This window comes from Leptonychotes weddellii, chromosome 4 (genome assembly GCF_054177405.1).
Source record: "Leptonychotes weddellii isolate Sample4059 chromosome 4, ASM5417740v2, whole genome shotgun sequence".
NCBI classification, from domain to species: domain Eukaryota; kingdom Metazoa; phylum Chordata; class Mammalia; order Carnivora; family Phocidae; genus Leptonychotes; species Leptonychotes weddellii.
Window position 1 is genome coordinate 162022827 of NC_138372.1, and position 16585 is coordinate 162039411.

Genomic DNA, 16585 nt, shown 5'->3' on the forward strand with positions numbered 1-16585 from the left:
CATTAATTGATTTCTCCATTCTAGCCATTGTCTTCACAATTGCTAGCCTGAATTCCATCTCCGACATCTTGGTTATATCTGCATCCATTTGTAAATCTGCAGCATAAGTCATAATCTCTGACTCTTTTCTGTTTTGGGGGCTCCTCCTCCTAGTCATTCTGTTGATGGGTGTTTGAGGGAATGTATAGAGTCCGAATTATTGACCAGAACCCAAGCAAGATGCACCTGCTTTCTTGGGACCTTAGGGTTGCTGGCCTCTTGTTTTCCCAGCCTGTCTTCTGGGGGAGGGACCTGCCACGCTGTTACTCAGGCAACCCTGTTTGGGCGGAGTTGCCCTGCGCCCCTGTGGTGGGGGATGGGCTCAGTGGGAATCAGTCTTTGGAGGTTTTGTTCTCTGGCACCTTTCCCTGGCGGCTTTCCGCGTCTCTTCTGCGAGTCAGAGCAGAAGAGACTGTTTCCAACCCTCTGCCTCAGAGCAGAGAGATCGCAGTCTGTTCTTCAGTGAGTTCTCCAGGCCACACTGTCTCCATTTCTGTCCCTGCTGCTATAAACTGCAGCGTCCTGGGTTGTGCGCCCCTCCGCAGTGCTCCCGGTCCTGCCTCCAGGTCGGGGCACGTCTCTGCCCTTTGTGCTTCTAAAACCGCCAGCTGCTCCCAGTTCACATGCGCCCAACTCCGCTGCTTGGGTTTCCGTGCAGGGGGCTGCAGTTCACGTGCGCGCGACTCCATCGCTCCGGGTTTCCACCCCAGGAGCTGTAGTTCACCAGCGGGACCCGGCACTCCGGGTTTCAGTCCCGGGGGCTGCAGTTCGCATGCGCGCGACTCCGCAGCTCTGGGTTTCCCTCCTGGGGACTGCCCTAAAGTCCTTTCCCGATGCTACCGGTCTGCAAGTCTGTGCCCGTCCGCAGTGCACGAGGCTGTCACTCACCGGCGGTGTAAGATCTCCACGTCCAGGCATCCTCCTGCCGCGGTTTATCCTCCGATATCTGCCCGCAGGATCACGGCTCTCCGCTTCGTACCTCAAAACCAACCGCCTGTGATATTCTGTTTGTAGAGATCCAGATCTTCTTACATCTCAGGCTGGTTTTCTGGGTGCTCAGAGTGGTCTGGTAGATATCCAGCTCAATTCTGGGGACCAGGTGAAATAGGGTCCCCTACTCCTCCGCCATCTTTCCCCTCCTCCAAGTCTGTGTTCCTTTTTGAGTTAATTTTTATAGAGTGTAATGTCTGTGTCTAGATTCAGTTTTTCGCAAGTGGATGTCTAGTTGTTCCACCACCATTTGTCAAGGAGAGTATCTTTGTTCCATTGTGTTGCTTTTGCTCCTTCGTGTGATCAGTTGACTATATTTATGGGAGTCTATTTCTAGATTCTCTGTTCTGTTTTATTGATCTACTTGTATTCTGCTACTGTTGGTTGAAGTAATTTGTAGGTGTCTATTATGACCAATTGATGAATGGTGTTGTTGAGTTCAACTTTGTCCTTATTGATTTTCTGCCATTTGGGACTGTCCATTTCTGATAGAGAGGTGTTGACATCTCCAACTACAAAGTGGATTCCTCTATTTCTTATTATACTGCTATCAATTTTTGCCCCACCTATTTTGACACTCTGTTATTAGGAAAATACACATTAAGAATTGTTACGTCTTCTTGGAGAACTGACCCCTTTATCATAATGTGATGGCCTTTCAATCTCTGATAACTCTTTTTACTTTGAATTCTGGTCTGTCTAGTATTAGTATAGCTATTCCTTCTTTCCTTTTTAGGGTTATCATGGTGTATTTTTCTCCATACATTTACTTTTAATTTCTATGTGCCTTTATATTTAAGATGGGTTTCTTGTAGAAAACATTTAGTTGGGTCATGTTTTTGAATCCCCTCTAGTAATCTCTGTCTTTGAATTGCTGCATTTAGACCATTAATATTTAAAGTGTTTATTGATTTACTTGGATTAATTTATCTACCATATTCATTACTCTTCTCTATTTGTTGCCCTTATTTTTGTTTCTATTTTTATCTTCCACTCTGTTTTTGCCTTTTGTGGTTTTAACTTAACATTTTACATGATTTCATTTTCTCTCCTTTCTTGGTTATCAGCTACATTTCTTTTTTAACTTTTATTCATAGTTGCCCTAGAGTTTGCCATATACACTTACAACTAATCCAGATAGTATCTTATAATAATAAAATAATCCCAATTCCTTCTTCCAGTCCCTTTTATCAATGCTGCCATTCATTTCACTTATACATAAGCATATACAACTATATATAAATATATATGATATATGCATAAGTGTAGAAAATTGAATACATTGTTGCAAATATTATTTTGAACAAAATGTTACCTGTTATATCAATTAAGAATAAGAAAAAACAATTTTTATTTTACTTAAAATTTTTCACTTATTCTTTCTTTGATGCTCTTCCTTTCTTTATGTAGATCTGAGTTCTGACCTATATTATTTTTCTTCTCCATAAAGAACTTTGAATATTTCTTGTAAAGCATATCTATTGGCAAAAAATTTCCTCAATTTCTGTTTATCTGAGAAAGTGTTTATTTCTCCTTTACTTTGGGAGGATAGTTTTGCAGGGCACAGAATTCTAGGTTAGTGGATTTTTTCTCTCAACATGTTGAATATTTCATTCCACTCTCTTCTGTTTGCATGGTTTCTGAAAGAAGCTGAATATAATTCTTATCTTTGTTCCTTTATAAATAAAGGGTTTTTTTTTTTTGATCTGGCATCTTTCAGAATTTTTTCTTTATCTTTGATTTCTTGTAATCTGAAAATAATATTTCTAAGTGTAGACTTTTTTTTTTTTTGACATTTATTCTGCTTGGTGTTCTCTGAATTTCCTAAATTAGTGGTTTGGTTTCCAGCAATAGCTTACAGAAATTCTCACTCATGATTTTTTCATCTTTTTCTGATCTTCCCATTACATGCATGCTACACTGTTTGTAGTTGTCCCACAGTCCTTGGATATTCCATTCGATTTTTCTCAGACTTTGTTCTCTTTGCTTTTCAGTTTTTAAGTTGGATCTTGATATATCTTCTAGCTCAGAAATTCTTTCCGCAGCTATGTCCAATCTACTAATGAGCCCACCAAAGGCATTCTTAGTTTCTATTAGTCTTTTTGATCTTTAGCATTTCATTTTTTTCTTTCTCAGGATTTCTATTTCTCTGTTTACATTGCCCATCTGTTCTTGCATGATGTCTACTTTATCCATTAGAGGCCTTAATATATTAATCATCATTGTTTTAAATTCTGGTCTGAGAATTCCAACATTTTTGCCATGTCTGGTACTGATGCTTGTTCTGCTTCAAATTATTATTATTATTATTATTATTATTATTGCCTTTTGGTGTGTCTTGTCATTCTTTATTTATTGTTAAGATGGAGTGGCAGTTTCTAAGTTCTGCACATGTGGAACCAGAAAACTTATTATTTAAAAAAAAATGGTTTTAAAAGGACAGCTCACATATATCAAAATGACTATAATACTTTGGAGTTTCTTTCTAACTCTAACAAACCTTGCTTTTAATTTTTCAGAAAATAGTTTTGTCTCAACTATTAAATATAATGTCAATAAAAAATAATTCCTCATATTATAGAAATAGAAAACAACTTATCTCTAATTTCTGGATATTGAACATAGGCTAGTGAAAATAATCTTGAAGTCAGTGAGAGGTCTTGCATTAAAATTTGTTTTCCGTTATAAGAAATCATCTGATGCTGGTCAATTTATTTAAATTTTCTGTGTTTTAGTTTCTTAATTTTAAGATTCAATATAGCCATTCATTCAACTTACAGTTGTGAGTTCCTATTACAGCCAGTCCTTGAGATAGATACTGATAATATTAAGACTATTAGAGAGATTCACCTTGTAAATTGAGCTGGATTCATGGAGGTTGTTTTTCAAGATAGAGTGAAGGGTCACACAGTCTGAGGAGATGGTGTCACATGTCATTATAGAAGTGGTTGTCTCTATGATGAAATTTCGTGTCTGGCCCTCCAGTGCTCTTACATTTTGGATTTTTTTCTCTTTCATTTCCATTTATTTTTACACTCTATAAAATATAAGTACTTTGAAGGTAAGCCAATGCCTTATTTATCTTAGTATTCTCTGCATCTGTTATAGGACCTGACTGTAATAGGGACTAATATATATTGGCTGAATGAGTGAATTCAGAGTCTGAATACAAGCTAATTCTAGACTATGTAAAATATATTCCTCCTTTTGGAAGGAGTAAATGATACATAAATTCTGTAAAATAATTCTGTAATACATTATTTACTAAGACATGATTATTTTGCCCTCCATCTGTCCCTTCTTCCTCTTTTATTATCTTTCTCTGTACAAATTTAAGTAGAGAGATCTTAGATGAGATAATCATAGATAATGCAAGATACATCTTTTTCAGGAGATAGTGATTGATATGAGTAACTGCATCAGCCTTTTGCCACAGCATCCTTTCTGCCCTTTTGCACTATGATTTCTTGACTTTACACTCTGCATGATCCAAACAGCAGGGCAAGGCAAGTTAGGAGGGACATCCCTCTGAGAAGTGCATTTATCTGAGGGAGAAAGATGATTAAAAAGATGCCCTCTGCACATACATGCTACGCAGCCCTAAGGGGGCTGCTGTTTGTGCAGGTTGGACGGTGGTAGACATGATAACGCTTTTTAATAATGTCTAAAAGCAATGTTCTAAGGAGAGAAATGTCCTTCTGTAGGGCAAGTACACAAAAATTGATTAAATCAAGAGAGAAAATATCATGATAAAGCCTTGGGAAGGGGTGTGAGACAAGAAATTTACAACAACATATGCCTAATGTTTCATGTTTTTATGTATACCTGGCATTTGTTCAACCCTTCAGAATTGAGAGGACTTTCACACATCATTCATTCATTTATTTATTCACTAAACACATTTTACTGAATAGCATCTGGAATTCAGGAAGAAGAAAGAAGGACTGAATCACAAGGGTCCTGACATTTAAAGAACAGTCACCCACCTTGTGAAACATAGCCCAATAAAGTCCTGGCTCTGACTGGTGGCTCTACCTCTTTTGGGAAAGAATCAATAGAGAGAATGAGTGAAGGGACAGAGGCATGGGCAGAAATGTTCCTTCACCAATGAGCTGAGGCAAAGTATGCAATCCTTGTCCTTGCTGCTTTTAAGGAACTGATGGGAAAGCCAGGCAACAAAAGAGAGCATTTCAGAACTCATGATAAATACCACCAAACAGAGGCAAAAGGATACTTCAGGAGCCTGAACAGACAAATTTGCCCTGGAGTGGAACCCAGCTTGGCACTGGAATAGACTCCACCCCAGAAGGGAACTCCCCTGAACAGTAACAGAATTCCCTGAGTCCACCCTGAGTCCACCCTGGAAGGTGGGAGACTGAGCAGCCAAAGAGACAAGTGCCCTGGTGGAGATCAGGACTCAGACTCACTTCTTTTTGTTTTAAGTCTTAGACTTTTTGTTTTATAATAACCTACAGTGATTGTTTCTCCTTTATTGAATAATCATTTCCCCCCAAATCCTTCAAAATAATATTAAATGTTTGATTTGTACCAGAAACTGTTCTAAGCATTTTACATATGCAACATATTCAATTCTCCCAAGTACTCTATAGGACAGATATTATTAATGTCCTGATTTTACAAATAAGGAAACTGAGGCATGGGGACTTAAGCACAGATTTAGTAACAGCAAAGCTGGGTTTTGAATCCAGTTTCCCTCCAGGATCTGAAATCAGGATGTGGTGCTACTCTAGTTTACCACTAATGGAACCTCATTTATTCTAAAAGATGAATTGCCAGGGACACCTGAGTGGCTCAGTTGGTTAAGTATCTGCTTTTGGTTCAGGTCGTGATCCTAGGGACCTGGGATCGAGCCCCACATCAGGCTCCCTGCTCAACAGGAAGTCTGCTTCTCCTGCTTCTCGCTCTGCCTGCTTGTGGTCCCTCTCTCTCTCTCTCTGTCAGATAAGATCTTTAAAAAAATAAAAATAAAGAAAAGATGAATCACCAATAAAAGCAAACTGAATTCAGAGGGAAGGACTAAGTTTCAACAAGAATGGTAGCTAAGAAAAAATAGGCAGAAGCATCAACCAAAATAAAAAACTTCTATAAAAGAGTAAATCAATAATAGCACTATTAATGATTACTTTTGTGGCAGAAAGTGAAAAGAAGTGAAAATACAGACAATATAACATGTAGGAGAGGAGAGGAATACTAAGAGGTTAAGTGTTTTGAGTTCTTATAATTTTGAAGAGACAGGTAGAAAAATTTATATTAGAATCTCTTTAGTGTGAACTTTAACTTTTTAAACATTACCTAAAAGAAGGCATAGAGTCCATAATCTTGAACAAATGGAAGGATAATAAATGAAAAAAAAATCTGGTCACTCAAAAGAAGGCAGGAAGATAGAAAAAAGCTTAGAAAAAGCAAGATATATAGAAAACACAAAATAAGATGGTAAAGTAAGTCAAAATAAATCTACAATTACCTATATAGGTTGTAAGAATGAAAAAAGCTTACCAGTAAAGGGAAAGAAGATGAACTACTTGACTACATACTATCTATAAGAATAGTAGGACTGAAAGGCTGAACTTAAAAGGGTAGAGAAATATGTTAGGCAAAGCCTAAGCAATAAAAAAATTGATGCAGCTATATTAAAATCAATCAAATAGATTTTAAGGAAAAACTCATTATTAGACATAAAACCTCACTATATGATGACTATAAGTTACACTTCATATAAAAAGATGTAACACTTCCTAAAATTAATAGAATTCAAATTGACAAATCCACCAATACAGTGAGAGTTTGAACACACTTCCCTCAGTAATTGCTAGGGGAACAGACACAACCTTAATAAGCATATAGATAATATGAACAATGCATCAAAAAACTCAATCTAATGGACAAATACAGAACCCTATGCCCATAAACAGAAAATGCACATTCTTCTGAAGCACAAATGAAACCTGCATAAAAATGAACCACATATCAGGCCATAAAACAAATCTGAATAAGTGGCAACAAATTAATATCATTTTTAAAAGAGATCTTCTGATGTATAAGCTATAAGAGGCAGCATTAAGGTGGAGAGTTCTTTGTGCACACTCATTCCCTCTTTCAAAGGGAAACAGCATCAATCCTGGAAAGGAGTTTGAAGTTGTGAGCCCAGGAATGAAGCCAGGTTGAGAACTGAAATAGCTGAATCAAGAATAAAAGATATCATATGTAGAATCCAAAAAGGCTAACTCAGAGAACCAAAGTAGAGTGGTAGTTACCAGGGGCTAGGAGGAGGAGGAAATGAAGAGATATTGGTCAAAGGGCACAAACTTTCAGATTAGTTCCGGAGATCCAATGTACAGCATGGTGATTATAGCTAATAATACAGTATTAGAGGGACACCTAGGTGACTCAGTGAGTTAAGTGTCTGACTCTTGATTTTGGCTCAGGTCACGATCTCAGGGTCGTGAGATGGAACCCTGTGTCTGGCTCTGCACTGAGAGTGGAGCCTGCTTAAGATTCTATCTCTCCCTCTCTCTCTCTGCACCTCCCCCACTTACATGTGTGCATGCACTCTTTCTCAAACAAACAAACAAGCAAACAGTATTATATACTTGAACGTTGCTAAAAGAGTAGATCTTATTTTCACCAAAAAAAAAAAAAATTAATTATGTAACAGGACAGAAGTGTTAGCTAAGGCTATGGTGATGATCATTTTGCAATATATAACACATAGTACACTCTAAACTTACACAATGTTATACATAAATAGTATTTCAATAATGGTAGGGGAAAAAAAGACAAGAATATGATCCCAGTCTTCTTGCTGCTCAGATATATTTTGCAGAAGGCATACATTGGCTCTCACCCAGAAGGCATCTTTTTTTTTTTTTTAAAGATTTTATTTATTTGACAGAGAGAGAGACACAGCGAGAAAGGGAACACAAGCAGGGGGAATGGGAGAGGGAGAAGCAGGCTTCCGGCTGAGCAGGGAGCCCGATGCGGGGCTCGATCCCAGGACCCTGGGACCATGACCCGAGCCGAAGGCAGACGCTTAACGACTGAGCCACCCAGGCGCCCCACCCAGAAGGCATCTTAAGCCACCTGTTGGCATGGGGCTGTGCAACAGATTCACTGAAGTATAACAGGCAGGCAAGAATGGAATTCTGTTTCCCACTAACATCTTGCTATAGGACCGGAACCTCCAACTCTTGTATCAAAATGTGAGTCATGCCCACCAATCCAATGAAAATAGGAAAGTTATTGCTTTATTCCCCAGCTCTGCCAAAGGACACACTCCATTTGTGAGGGTATTTGTGGAGAAGTCCTTTCTCAGCCAATTTCAAAACAGGCTAAAATATTTCAATCTCTGTTTGAACTCAGATGGTTATTACCTTCCTTTCTAAGCCACACGTTTTAAAGGAAAATCAATGCAGATTGTATTTGGGGCGAGTAAGAATCTAGTCCTACAGTAATTTCAAGTACATTACTTTTTATTCATTCAATGTTTTTCCAACCTATGGAGCATTGTTCTATTGTAATCAAATCACCATAAAACATCAGAAGAATTTTTCAGGAGTAAACACAGTAATCTGCAAGATATTCCATTCCAAGGAATTTCCACTATTTGAATCACACCACTCAAAAGACTTTCATGTCTCAGGGGCACCTGGGTGGCTCAGTTGGTTAAGTGGCTGACTCTTGGTTTTGGCTCAGGTCATGATCTCAAGGTCATGGGATCAAGTCTTGCATCAGGCTCTGCGTTCAGCTGGAGAGTCTGCTTGTGGATTCTCTCTCTCCCTTTCCCTCTGCCTCTCCCTATGCTCACACACACTCTCTCTTAAATAAATAAAAATAAATAAATCTTTAAAAAAAAAGACTTTCACGTCTCTTACAGTCTAAAAAGCATACCAAAATTCCATAACGAAACTTTTAAAATGTAAGGTGAGTGTGTTTTAAGTAAATTGAAGAAAGGTTGGATGAATCACAGCACAAAATGGAAGGGATTAAAGCAAATTAAGAGAAAGCACATTTTAGGGATGACCCAAATTTATGGAAAGATCTGGGTCCTACAAGTTTAGGACCCCTTTAAAATATATTCTGAATTCCAAAGAAATCTAATTCTAGCCCTCAAATATCATGATCAATAGCATATAAATCCTCAAGGGAGACTGACTTATTTCCCCCTTGTAAGAGCTAAGGCAAACACAATTAAATTTTCTTATTATCTCTTTTATCTGGATGTTTATTTTTTGGTCTTTTTTCTCAGGATGCCATATTTCAGGGTTTCTGGTTTTATTTGGAGGAGGCAGGGCACTCAAATCCATGTCTTTTATTGAACTGATTTTATCTCCTGTCCCTGTGTCTTTCTGTAAAGCCACCTCTTTGGGCCATCACAAGTCAGCAGGTGCCTCCTGACCTGCTTGCTCACCTTTTTGAATATGTATTTTCTCCATGGATTGGCCTATGAATACTTTCCTTACTTTTGTCATGTCACATGTCCATTGAAAAGGATTGTGAAATGCATTGTTCTACTTGTTGTCGTAGCTTCAATTCTCATAAAAATGGAACCAGACACAAGGCTTGCATTTAGGCATTGATTTTAGGGAATGAGAGTGCAGAGGCCAGAAAGAGTAAAAGCAAAGGTGAGAAATCCAATGTCACTGTGAGTTATGGAAGCTGGTTAGTGCTCTGGGCATCCCGGGTTCAGTCCCACTGGGGACCTCTGAGAAACCATGTAGAACACACCTCAGATCTGTCCCCCAAGGCACGGGAAAGGGGAATATCTGTTCAGTATTTTCAGCCCCATAACCTCGGGAGGGGTTGTCTCTGTAGAATATTTTAGTGTGGGCATGTGCGGGAATGGCCAAGTAGGCACATGTCAGATGTCCCATCTTGCTGAGAGAGAGGGGATCAGGATACACCTGTGCAGAAGTGGTTGCCATAGAAACAACCAGAGCAAGAAGTTGCGACCAGAAGATATAAGAAGTGTCATGAAAGATGACCACCATGTGTGTTTTGCCAGGAATAACAAATTAGAGACCAGGTAGGTCATATTGCCAGAAACATAATGTAAGGCTGGCTAACCACCTTGGGACTCTGGCAAGCTCAGCCTGTTCCACAGTCTCACAATGCTCCTCATGGCGGTTGACTTACTGTATTTTGGACTGCTTTACCTTGGGCCTTTGCCTTGCCCACCTCAATCTTAACTCAGGAAGAAAAAAGAAATGGACAAACAGGAGAATCTTATAATTTATCTTATTACTGTGGCTAAAACCCCATTAGGGAAAGCTAACACCCAAGGACATCAGGATTCAAACATGAGTAGTTGCTAGAAGTTAAAAGAGAAATTAACTAGTATGTGCTATGGTCTGAATATTTGTGTTTCCCCACCCCACCCCACCCCAAAAAATCCAAATGGGATCCTAATGCCCATTGTGATGGTGTTAGCAGGTGGGACCTTTGGGAGATGATTAGATGGTGAGGGTGGAACCCCCAGGAATGGGATTAGTACTTTATAAAAGAGCCTCCAGAGAGCTCCATCATCCCTTCTGCTATGTGAGGACATCATGAGGTCTTCAACTTGGAAGAGAGCCCCCACTGGCATCCTGACCTCAGAGTTCCAGTGTCCAGAACTATGAGAAACACATTTCTGTTGTTTATATCAGCCCCAAAGGACTAAGACAATAAAACTGAACAAAATCAAGATGGAGAAATCTGAAGAAATTAGAAGACATAGGATGTCTTTAGGGCAGGTGCAAGTGCAGACTTCTCAAAGGAGCACTACCCACTGAGGCTGTCTCTTTGGAATGCAAGTTCTTAGCAGGTACGAAAGCACTTGAGAAGAGCCATATGTGCTTTCTGCTGCATCTCTAAACATTTAATGCATATAAAACACCTAATAAATATCTAGTAAGTTGAAAGATGACAACCACCTTCATATTAATCAGGCATTGAATATATGAAAAATGTCATGTGTTGACTCTAGCAGTAGAGTGGAATGGGTGCAGAGTAGACACAGTGTGACAGGTCTGATTTTTCATTCACTTTCCCTTCCTTTTATGCTGCATTGTACTGGGCAACTCAATTAAACCTTCCTGAGCTCCTTGTAGATTCTGCATGGGTAAAAATGTTGCGGTGGGGAACCTTATGTGTACAAGAGAATGCGCATGTCAATTTAGCCTGCCTGTTCCTTGTTCTTTGAACAAATTCCTTGTCCTGTGACCTAGCCAATCATAGCCACAAGCAGGCAGAAGCAGAAGTGTATGTAGATTCTCAGTGCACTTTTGGAATTAGTAAAAGAAAGAATGAATGATTGTTTTCATTCCTTGAGGGCAGGAATAATCATGTTTATATTCCCAGCCCTTAGATTGGAAACAGAGAGGGCAGGTACCCTGTCTTTCAATCATCTCTCTGTGCCCTGCCCCATGCTTAGTGCCTGTACAAAAGAAGCTCAACAGACATATTTTGAATAAATGTGTTGAATGAATGGAGGTTTGTTGGTTTATTGAATGGGTAATCAAATGATGAATGATTGTGTAAAGTGTACTTCTTTCCCAAGACATGACTCCCTACCCAAATGAAAATGTTCACTAAACCTAATTATTTTTCTTAGTGGAGATTCCATAGCGTGTGTGAACCCCAAATGGTAGTTGAAGTGTGCATTTCATATCCTGTGCTTTATGCCACTAATAATGGCTCACCAATTCAGAAGCACTTGAAAAAGGAAACAATCACCCTTTTGTAATTTAGGTCCCAAATATTAGTTTTGAATGGAAGTGAAACAAGACCCGGAGGACCTGTTCATGTGAGATTGGGTGCCAGCACTTCTAAGCAACTTCTGGTACAGATCCTCCCATTCATTGCACTTGAACAAGGTCAGGAGGCTTTTTTAAAGATGTTATCCACATATTTAACTTCTCTCAAATTCTCTCCTTTGACTTCTCTAGAATAGCAACTTCCCCGTTCATGATCTGTGGATCAGTATTCTCCAATTCTGTCAGTGTGAATTTTGCAAAGTGTGTGCATGGAAGCCAGATCCATGTGATCTGTCATATGTGAATTTTATGTGAGGAGCACAGGACAAAAATCAGTGGTTTGTGAGTCATGCAGCCAGCATCTAGGCCCTGGATCTGCTCCTAACTCACTGGACGTTATGGGCCTCTGTTTTCCCATCTGTAAACCACACAGAGGTATTTATCCAGCAATCAGTAAGTTCTAGTCCTTGGGAATCCAGAGATAAGGTGGATGGGATTCACAGCCTCAGAATTCTGCTGAATCAGTGGAGAGACAGAAGTGCACAAACACTTTCTGAAAGATGTTTTAAGTGCTAGAGAGGGAAAGTGAAACATTTAAGGAAAATAATTACATTTTGACAAGATAAGAAAACACATAGTATTCAAATTCTAGTGTGATGGTTGTAAGCTAGGAGTTGGTGGGGGTAATCTTAAGATGTTCCTGAATGAGAAAATGTTCAGACTTGCATGATTTCATTGGAGTAAACAGAGAAGCATTTCTACCAACCTGAGGATTCCAAAGAGAATTTACTGGAAATCCTACTTGAGCTGAGAGTGAAGACATGAGTAGGATGTTGACAGGTCAGGTGAAGGATAAGGGAGGGGAGGCTGTGTTTATGACTGGAAGGTTCTGTGGAGCAGTGTCATGGCAAATCTTCACCATAGGAATTTGAACTTTATTTGAATGAGGTGGATGTTAGTGGTGTAGACTTTGGATTCAGATTATTCAAATTTAAATCTTGACATCCCACTTATTAGATGTGCAATTTGGTTAACTGTATATATAACTAACTATAGCAACTAATATAATATCTTTTTCAGTGTCATAAAGAATGAATGAAATCACAGAGCAAAATACCTAAAACACTGCATTGTGCACTGTAAGCACTTAGTGCATGGTTACTGTCCTCATTATAAACTCAGTGGCATCCCTCTTCTTTCAGTTTGAGATCCAGGGAGATTCGGAAATGCAGCTGGGGTGAGCTATAAGGAAGACGTAGATGGATCTAAATACTTTTCTTGCCATTAAGAGATCAGAACATCCCTGGCTAGTTAGGAAATTGTCCACTGCTAATGAGGAGATACAGTTCCCTGAAAAATGATGAGATCAATGCCTGAAAATAATTACTTCTAATTAGAAACAAAGTTTAAGTCACAGATTCATTCAGGTTACTTGTCCTCATAAGGACCCTGATATTTATCATGTAATGGCAGTTGTTATGGCAATAGGAAGATGGCTAAGCTGGGAAAGCATTGAGAAAGATCTTGCAATAAGGACATAGTTTTAACTTACATCAACCTTCGTCCATCTTTGATTTCTTGATGTGAATTTGAAGCAAAGCTCAGCATATTTCCATGGTGCTGGTGGACATCATTCAGATAATGAAATATCCCATGGGCCTATGTGGGAGATGGTCTCTGCATTCCCTCTGTCCTTGAACCCTGAAGGGCAGTCCATGGGCCATCAGCAGCAGCATCACAGGACAAATTAGAAATACAACCTCAGGAACCACTCCAACTCTCTGAATCAGAACTGGAATTTCTACCGGCTTCTCAGGCATATTCCAGTTTAAGAGGCACTGTTCAATGTCACATTTGGATCCCAGATAAGACCAGCTAATGAAGAAATAACCCACACGTGCTAACCAATTAAGATTTTGAGGAAGCAATTTTAGGTCAAATGTGCAATAGAGGGACTGGAATACTTGTCCTTTGTGTATAAAATGATAAGGCTTAAATGAAACCTAGAAATAACAACCTTCTACTGAGGTCATACTCTTCAGAGTAGCAAAGTCTGGACTCAAATCATTGTCTTTTGAATTTAGGGTGTATTTTTAAAGATTTTATTTATTTGAGAGGGAGGTGAGGGCACAGAGGGAGAGTGAGAGGGAGAAGCAAACTGCCCGCTGAGCAGGTAGCCCGACGTGGAACTCGATTCCAGGACCCTGAGATCATGATCTGAGCCAAAGACGCTCAACTGACCGAGCCACCCAGGTGCCCTGAATTTAGGTTTATTATTCTTTTTGGTGCCACATTCAGGAAACTTGAATTCTAGGTCTGATTTCCCTTCTTACAAGCTGGGTAGCCTAGAATGTGTTGCTTCACCTCTGATCTTCAATTTCCCCACCTGCACAATGATTGCCTGGGTGTTTCTGTTGACCCCCCAACACCTCCCATGTATGAGGAGATTACCATGGTAATACTCACAAATGAAGTCTGCTCTGATACCAATATCCAAGTCAGCATGACCAACGTATCTTTTTAATTATTTCAGTCATTTTTTTTTTCTATTCATGGGGGGAAATATCCCTGAGAGAATGATTTCCCATTAATTCATGGCTTGGCTTGGCCGTCAAATTAACTGCAGCTATTTTCATTGCTGATCAGAAGGACACACATGCTTTGGACACAGACTGATGCTGATAAAAGTTATTATCTGTTTGGAAATCTGCCTGCCTTTCTCCTCCTGCCTGCTGTCGAATTTTAATAGCATTGAATCAGATCCTTAATAAGAATTGTAATGACAACCTACATTTTATAGTGCTTTGTACTTTCCAAAGCACTTTCAAGGGAATTACACACATACATTATCTCACTCATCCTCCATGGCAGGTGGGGAAAGAGGGAACACAGTGGATGTTTGCATGAAAGCTGGGATTAACTTCTCTGATTGAACAGTTACCCATGTTCACCCTGTAGAGAACAGAGATTTAGAGTTAAATATGGCTTTTATGTATTGTAGGTCTTTGACACTTTTGGCCAGACATTATCTCATTTATTCCTCAGCACCGTGCTTGGAGGTGCATGTTTCCTGTTTTTCAGGTGAAGGAAACAAAAGCACACATAGGTTAGGTAGCTTGTGCAAGGTCATCTGCTTAAAACAAGAGGATTCAGGCTGTAGATCACAGACTCCTGACTCCCCACAGTGTCCTCCCTCATTCCTATGGAAATGAAAATACAGAGTGTTCTTGTCTGAGTGCTGGCATGGGGGGAGAGGTGTCCAAGGACAGTGCTTCATAAGCTTTTTAGTACCTGACTGGTTGAAACTGGAACAATCACACTATTAATAGGTGTTACGGAATAATGCTTTCAGGAGCACATTTATTGACATTTTTTGTTTGTCAAAATAACATTGTACACTTGATATCATTAGATCTGTTTTATGGATGGGGAAACAGAATTCTGGTTTCACCCTGGTTTGCTTAGTTGTTAAATGGAAGAACCAGATATTTAACCTGAAAGTCTGTGGTTTTTACAAGCCACCACTGTCCTACAGTTACATTTATTTTACCAAACTGCTTGCTTGGTCTTCATTACCTAAGGCCCCAGTACATCATGATTCCATTTTTTTTTTTTTAAGAGAGAGAGTGAGCACGAGTGTGTGGGGGTGGGGAGAGGGGGAGAGAGAGAGAATCTCAAGCAGGCTCCATGCCCAGTGCGGAGCCCAATGTGAGACTTGATCTCCCAACCCTAAAATCATGACCTGAGCCAAAATTAAGAGTTGGATGCTTAACTGATAGAGCCACCCAGGCTCTGCATGCTTTCTTTTCCATTCATTTCCAAGTATCTATAAAGCCATATGCATTAGGATGACTGTTATTAAAACAAAACACAGCAAATAATATGGGCAAGAATATGGAGAAATTGGAACCCTTGTGCACTGCTGGTGAGAATGTTAGATGACGTAGCCACTGTGGAAGACAGTATGGAGGTTCCTCAAAAATTTAAATATGGAATTACCATATTATCTAGCAATTCCACTTTTGGGTATATACTCAAAAGAATTGAAAGCAGAGACTCAAATATTTGTACCCCAATGTTCATAGCAACATTTTTCACAATAGCCAAAAGGTGGAAACAATCTAAATGTCCATCAATGGATGAATGAATTTACAAAATATGGTGTATTCATACAAAGCAATATTACTCAGCCTTAAAAATGAATGAAATTCTCACACATGCCATAATGTGGATGAACCTTAAAAACATGATGCTAAGTGAAATAAGCCAGCCACAAAAGGACAAATATTGCATGATTCCACTTAAATGAGATAGCTAGAAGAGTCAAATTCATAGAGACACAAAGTAGAATACTGACCACTATTCTACCTACCAGGTTCCCAGAGACTGGGAAAAGGGGTAAAGAAGAGTTAGTGCTTAATGGGGGCAGAGTTTTAGTTTGAGATGCTGAAAAGTTCTTGAGATGGTTGGCAGTGATGGCTGTGTGCCCATGTGAATTTACTTAATGCCACTGCATTGTACACTTAAGAATGGTTAAAATGATGAATTGAATTCTATTTGTATTGAGCCACAATTTTCAAAAGCAATATTTACTTATTTATTCATTTATTTATCTTTTTGAGAAGTCTGTGGTTAGTCTAAAGTCCTCCCTTGATGGGTCCCTTCTTTTCTGCTTATTTTTATTTATTTATTTATTTATTTTATTTTTAAAAAATTTCATTATGTTATGTTAGTCACCATACAATACATTATTAATTTTTGTTGTAGTGATCCACGATCCATTGTTTTCGTATAACACCAGT